Below are 7,237 nucleotides of genomic sequence, written 5' to 3'. Positions count from 1 at the left end.
TTATTTTAGCCCCTGCAAGCAAATGTCCTGACTTGATCATTTGGATCTAAATGATTAATTTTGGTAGTAATTCCCTTAGGCGTTGTTTAGTGGTTATTCCAAAGCAAAAGTATTATTGCGCAAAAACAGATACTACAAATATTTTAAGACATTTTAAAAGAACCAACAAGCCCAGTTGTTATACAAAAACATAAAATGAAATTTCATACAATCATATAAATACATTTCAGTTGCAAAGATTTGATTTGGCCATGCTTCACACGGAAATTCCACACATAAATGCTCTGATGTTTTGATCTTTTCCTCCAGACAAAGAATTAATGAGATAATGTAACTTTGAGTTAAGCTTATGTTTTCAGTAGCTTAACTCAAAGTTTTAACATATATAATTTAGGTTCTTTTGTAATATAGTCTGTTTTTTTTCCCACAAGATTTAAATGCAGCATGTCTCATAACAAAATCTTGTAAACCAATAATTTTCTAACTTCCCCAAAACCAATTCTAAGAAAGATAAACTTACTGTCTCTGCACAAGCAAGAAAACCTTTAGCCTACCCAGGAACAAGACTACAATGGGGAAAATACAGAGGTGCGTCATTGTGTGGCCCATTGTTGCTCTTACACAAAGCAAAGATATTRAAAAGTTGACGTYGTCTATKATAAGAGACCTTCCCAGGTGGTGGCACCATATACCTGGAAAATACATAATGCTGCCCCTTTAAAATCAGTAGAATGTCAGGGTGTTTATTTAAAACCATGTCATTCTACTCGGTGATGACCATCGACTTTTCCACTGAAGTGGCTACAGTGGTTCTTATCTCGTTTTGAGAAGAACCGGTTAGCTGAGAGCCAAGTCAGAGCCACGTCATTTCCTCATAGATGTGTCATTGTGTAAATGTTTAGCCTTCCTCAGTTTCATTCTGACTGTCTGTGAAGGATCATAGCACATAGGCATATTATGCATTCCAGTGCCTCCGCAAAACAAATGATTACTAAGCATCTCAACCTGGACAGACTCACACAGAGAGTAAGCAGTTATTCGATAGTTTATTGAACAAATAATAATCATTGGCGCTCGGACCCCGGCAGAAGATCTGGTGCTGGTAACAGCCGTCAGAGGCGATGAGCCGCTGTGGATGAGGATTAGAGACGTCCTCCCTCCAAGGCCCGGACACAGGAGGGACGCCTCGTTAGGTCTATTCTTCAAATGAWCTCTGAAAAGATCACAAGGACACAAAGGCTTGCCTTTTGTAAAAGGGGAGAAGCGTGTCAGACTTAGCTGTTCAGGCTAACTCCACAGAGAAATTGCAAACCTTCAATATTTATTCTCTTCAGAGAACAGGCATGTGATCACAGTGATAATTCAACAGCACAGGCAAGTACATGAAATGCATTCCATATATGGCAACTGCAAGTACAGGCATTTTGCACAAGATATTTCARTTCTCTTATCTTTTCACAGCTGCAGAAGCATCTGCACCTTGTCTGGAAACAGCAGATATAACAGTAAACAAATGGTTAAAGAAAAGTAGCCTACCCAGAGGCTACTTTTCAGTAATACATTTGTATTTGTATTACTGAAAGGGCCAGTTGAAAGTATTTGGAAGAGCCACAAACTTTGATTTTATTTTTTGCAAAAATTGTGAAAGCACATTTATTTTGATGTTTACATCAACAAGAAACTATAGAATATTCTCATCAGTGAGAAATGTACCCCAACATATTTGTATCTGCACCAATCAAATGATTTTGCAGACTAAAGTTATGTAAATCTTGAACTATGGTTGAGTGCCACATAAAATCATTCAGTGCCGCAAATGGTCCCCGCGCCGCAATTTGGACACCTGCAGACTACTTGTGCACATTCTCACATTACTCACAGCTTTAGATATGCCCCAACAAGTTCACAGGATATTCTGATAGTAATGCTTTTGTCTTTGAACTCCATCAGTGTGGAAGCCCATCTGTCAGGTTGTTATAGCAACACAGAAAATACAAAAACAACTGACTCACTTTTTCAGCTTAGTCTGTTGRAAATGACACAAGAAAATTAAGTCAGTTTTAGACAATAATAATAAAGCTTTATTGTACCAGCTAAAAACAGAATTACACAAACTCCTCTGTAATATCCTGACATTTGATGTCAGGATCTAATAAGTGCAGATGACTCAGTGCTTAATTATATAAGGCTGATAGAGCGAGGTAAGGGTCTGACAAAGTGGAGGAAGGAAACATTTGTTGAATCTGTTCTACTTGAAGCTATTCACAACATAAAAAAGTGATGACAAAATATTTCAACCTTTTAATTTAGTCGATGTAAAAGAACACTGATGAAAACAAAACTGTTTTAATTAACTTAGATTTCACAMAAAAAAAATTCAGTTTCATTTTTTTTGTTTCATAATAAAACATGTGGTATATAAAATMCATTGCATGGTTTGTAGGTTTACTCTGTGCAAAATAAACATCAAGGCGTAGCACAGCAAAAAGCAAAATGAATAACTTAAATTGCAGAACCTCACGATTTGTACACGTTCCAAAAATTAATAAAAAGATTCACACAGCATGGAGTTGTGTGAACTCCATGCATATATATATATATATATACTGTATATATGTTAGATAGCATCCAAACATAAAACAAAAGTCACAAATAAAACCAAAAAAGAAACCCTTAAATATGACCCACTACAGTTAAATGAAAGTGCATACATTTTACAAGTTATAAGTCAAGGCTAAAATATAATACAACAAACATCCAACATGTTCATTGTATCCTCTATACGATGATGAAAAAAYTTCCAATTTTTTTCATTAAAAATCTGGAAATTCTAAGATTTTTGATAAAAGGTTATGCAAGTTTAGCACCAAAATGAGCCTGATATCAACTGCACAAACTACYTGCTGCTGGATTAACAACCACAATCATGTCCAAATCAAGGAAAAGACAGTCGGTTTGGTTGGAGCTGTTAAAAAAAAAAAGCTAAGTTGCACCTCAGCCACATGCATTTTGAACCCATCAGGTTCCTTCTACAATTTTTGCACTCTTCTCAGCAGGGGAAGATAATTTAATCTGGTTGTAATCTGGTACAGAGCTGGTTTTACTGCATAGGCTACATATTTTCAACAGGATTAAAAATGGGGTTTTGTGAAAGTCACATTAAAAGGTTAATCTTAGCTTGCTTTATCCATTTCCAAACCATTTTTTAGTCTGGGCTTGAGTTTAAAAAAACTCTGTGCTTGTGATAAGAATGAAATCATAACATATTGTTGCACATTCTTTAAAAATGGCATTAGAAAAGTGCAAACAATTGCTTTTAACAGCACAACAAGCAAGCAAACTTCAAGTAAGAATGTTATAATGCATTTGAACAAAAAAAAGGGGCAGGGGGAAGTACCTATGCCGGGAACTGCGGCCTCACGGAAACTCAAAAAGCCACACATTCATTAACTGACATTTAAGTCAATTAATTAGCAAAAAATGTAGGATAGTCCATAYGACAAGCTAAAGGAAGAAGTTACCCAGAGCTGGATAAAGATCTTGCTGTAGTTTTTCCTGATTCTTTAAATGTTCTGGATTCTCTGTATGCAATCCAACCCACTTCTTTTCAAATTTTTTACAGACACAAATTTGACTTGATGTGGGAAAAAAGAAGCGTTGTATTGCTGCTATGATGGAGGCTGTGGGTGCAGCAAGAAAATATCTGGTTAATCCAGTAGATTTGTTTGGTCTAGAGAAGCTGGTGGTCCGAGAGAGTTTGTTTCAAATGAGTAAAAGAGCCTATATGTCCCAAATGGTGCTTTAACGTGTTCAGAAAATTGGGCTGGAGAATTATAGACACTAAAGTTTCTGGTAAAGTTTCAAGGTGCACGAAAAGGGATGAAAATCTGGTGAGGTGAAAACTCCACYAACACTTTAAATGTTGAGAAAACTTTATTGGCAGGTTGAGACATTTCAGCTTGTACCGTCATGATAGGTAAACTTGTTTCCTCAGTATTTCAAGTGTTGCTGGGGCTTCAACTTAGAACTCTTTACCACTTTACAATCTTCACAGAATATTTTCATAAAAGCTAACATTTTAACAATAGACGGTGTTTGACTTTTGGGAGATGAAAAAACGTACTGTGCTTTCAGTTGTAGCTTAGTGTTAGCAGCGTGCAACACCTTTTTATACCAGCAAACATGACAACATGCATCTGAGAAACCAGACCTGTGTCAAATGATCAGCAAGGCGGCACAAAAAGCCAAAGTACCACTTTAACACAATAGTTATGGCAACTTGAAATACAGATGGGTCAATCAAAAAGAAAAACTGATCCCAGAGAATGTCCATCATCTCCTGAAGAAAGTTTGCTATATTTCCGTAGTAAGCTTGTTTATTAAGGTTAAGAGACACAGTTAAACCCTTAGTGGAACCAGAAAAGGAAGATTGTTTCTACAGTGGTAATAATTTGGAAATCTCAAAGGCAGAAGACAAATTCAGCATTTCTAAAACTATAAAGCCAAGCACGTACAAACAGGCCCTGAACATGCACCACCAATAAAAGCACTCAGTTCTAAAATGAACTAACATTTCACCAAGCACAAAATCTTACAGTAAAGCTAACCAACATTCAATTATGCAAAAGTCAGATTTCTTTTGTACTGGTGGGAGGAGGTTAATAGATAGTTTTTGGGATAGTAAACGATCCACTTCTTGTCACAAAAACGGCGCCGACGATGATGATCACAAGTCCCAGAGTCAGAAATACTCCCAACAGGGCTGCCATGGTGGTATAATTCCCTGCSGGAGACGACAATTTTTGTTACATTCTTATTCTTTCTTGCAAAAGAATTGTGTCTTTTGTTTATGATAAGCTACACATCCCAAAATAAGGATTATAACAAAGAGTACATGAAGCCCCAGCAGTGGTCTCCGGCTGACCACCTATTAGAGAAGAGTAGCATGGAGAGTTATTGACAAACAGAACACAGAAGGAAAAGATAATGTAGGATTGCTAGAGAGATGTAATTACCTTCAGGTTTGTTGAGGTGGAAATACTTGGTCGTTTTATCCACAGTATTGGAGGCTACACATTTCCAGACTACTGGAGTGATGAAATCCAAAGTTAAAATTGGCCCAGTCGCATTTTGGTCCTGGATCCACTTTAGCGTACCGTCTGCAAAGTGCCACTCGTAATCTGGAGTAGGGTTTCCTGTCGCCGTGCAGTTCAAAGATATTTTTGTACCAACAACATTTTCCAGGGTCTCATTTTTAGGCTCAGTAATGGTTGGTGGATCTGATGATGAGCATTWWATTATAGAAAGAGWAGGAAAAAGAGGAATTAAAAATACAGACAGACTGACATTTAGCTGCAAAAATGACTCCTTTAGATGAATAGAAAAACTTACAGTAAACTGTTAATTCATGCAATTCTGATCGCATCGGCTGAGGACGTTGTTTTGCTGGTAAGTCTAGCTTTGCTTCACACCAGACCTTCTTTCTGTTATCCTCTGCAACAATGTCTACTGTTGCTTCAACAGACTTATTGACTGGACGTCGTTCGGTACCTTCAAACTTCTGCTCATGGATCATTTTATCTCCTTTGTACCAGGATATGACAAGYCTGTTTATTGGTGCAACATTATAAACTGAGCACTGTAAGAGATGATATTTATCATCTGCCATCAGAKGGYYCGGAGGYTTTGACATTGATACMTTCGCTGGCATTTCTACAGWAAAAAGTGATACAGGAAAAAATTAGGACATTAACAATATTTTTTATCAATCTATGTTAATATGAAAAGTATCCACAGCATATTTGGTTATTTCAAAATTGTATAAAATGTATATTTTTTCTCAAAATTTCACATGCAAATACCCCATTATGAACATGYGAGTTTTTAAGTTTCTATTTATTAAAAATAGAAACCAAGAAATCACATTTATGCAAGCATTTACAGACTTAGCTTAATAATATGTTGATCCAGCTTTGACAACTGCGGCCTCAAGTCTTGTTGAATATAAGGCTACAAGCTTAGCTCACTTATCTTTAGGCAGTTTCACCCATTCTTCCTTGTAGGTTTCCAGTTCAATCAAGTTTGATGGGAGATGTCTGTCGGGCATTTACAGATTTTTCCGGAGATGTTCAATCAGATTCAAGTCTGGACTCTGGCTTGGCCACTCCAGGACATTTACAGAGATGTTCTGAAGTCACTGTGAGATCTTTACAGTGTGCTTCACCTGAGTCTGAAGTCTGGATGACTCTGGAGCTGGTCTTCATCAAGTATGTCTCTGTGCATTGCTMAATTCATATTTCTCTCTATCCTGACTAGTCTGCCAGTTCTTGTTGCTGCAAAACATCCCCAAAGCATGATGCTGACACCAATATTCTTCAATATTCTGACCTGGTGGTCAGTACAATCCCTGACCAGTACAATCCCTCCAATCCCAGGCATCATGTTTCCTCCAAACATGATGCCTGGGATTCACAGCAAAACGTTCAAACTTGTTCTCATCAAACCACAGAATTTGGTCTTTATGATCTTAGAATCCTTAAAGTGCCTGTGGGTAAACTCCTGCCATGTGCCATTTATTGAGAAGTGGTTTTCCTCTGGACACCCTGGTTACCTTCCTGACTAAAGCCCTTCTCTCATGAGCTCTCAGTTTAGATGGCCRACTAGCTCAAGAAGAATCCCGATGGTTCCAAACTTCTTCCATTTATGAACGATGGAGGACATTGAGATTAAGACCATTAGAMCCTTCAAAACRGCACACACCGCTATGCATCTTTCCCCAGACTTCTACTTCAAGACAATYGTATCTCAGAGGTCTACATACTATTTMTTTGATACAAAGATGTGTTTTTGATCTTTTGACTGGTGTTTTTGATCTTACCTGCAGTGTCCACTGTAGGACTTTATATAGASAGGTGATGTGCCTTTTCAGTCAACAACTGGATTTACTACAAGTGGTTTCTACATTTAAGTTATAGAAACATCTCAAGGATGATCAGGATGATCATGAATTTTAATTTTCATGGTGAAGGCTTACATAAATGTGATTTTTTTTCCTTCCATTTTTAATAAATTTAGAAAACACAAAACACTCAGCCTTTTTTTCTACATTGTCATAATGGGGTAAGAGATGAATTCATACAACTTGTAAAGACTGCAAATGAATACTTCCCAGATTCATTGTGTGTGTGTATATATAGGTGTGTGTGTGTGTGTGTGTGTGTGTGTGTGTGTGTGTGTG

At 37.2% G+C, this 7,237-nt stretch overlaps 1 long non-coding RNA gene across 1 annotated transcript; it reads right to left on the bottom strand.

Moving 5' to 3' along the window:
* Positions 1-2,054: 2,054 nt before the first annotated feature.
* On the bottom strand, positions 2,055-5,726 carry LOC103468731 (uncharacterized). Its single transcript, XR_001776883.1, has 3 exons — positions 5,392-5,726; positions 5,016-5,279; positions 2,055-4,783 (listed from the first exon to the last, which is right to left on the bottom strand). It is a non-coding gene; the product is annotated as an uncharacterized LOC103468731 (long non-coding RNA).
* Positions 5,727-7,237: the final 1,511 nt, after the last annotated feature.

This window comes from Poecilia reticulata, linkage group LG8 (genome assembly GCF_000633615.1).
Source record: "Poecilia reticulata strain Guanapo linkage group LG8, Guppy_female_1.0+MT, whole genome shotgun sequence".
Taxonomy (NCBI): Eukaryota; Metazoa; Chordata; class Actinopteri; order Cyprinodontiformes; family Poeciliidae; genus Poecilia; species Poecilia reticulata.
This window is presented reverse-complemented; position numbering and strand designations above follow the sequence as displayed.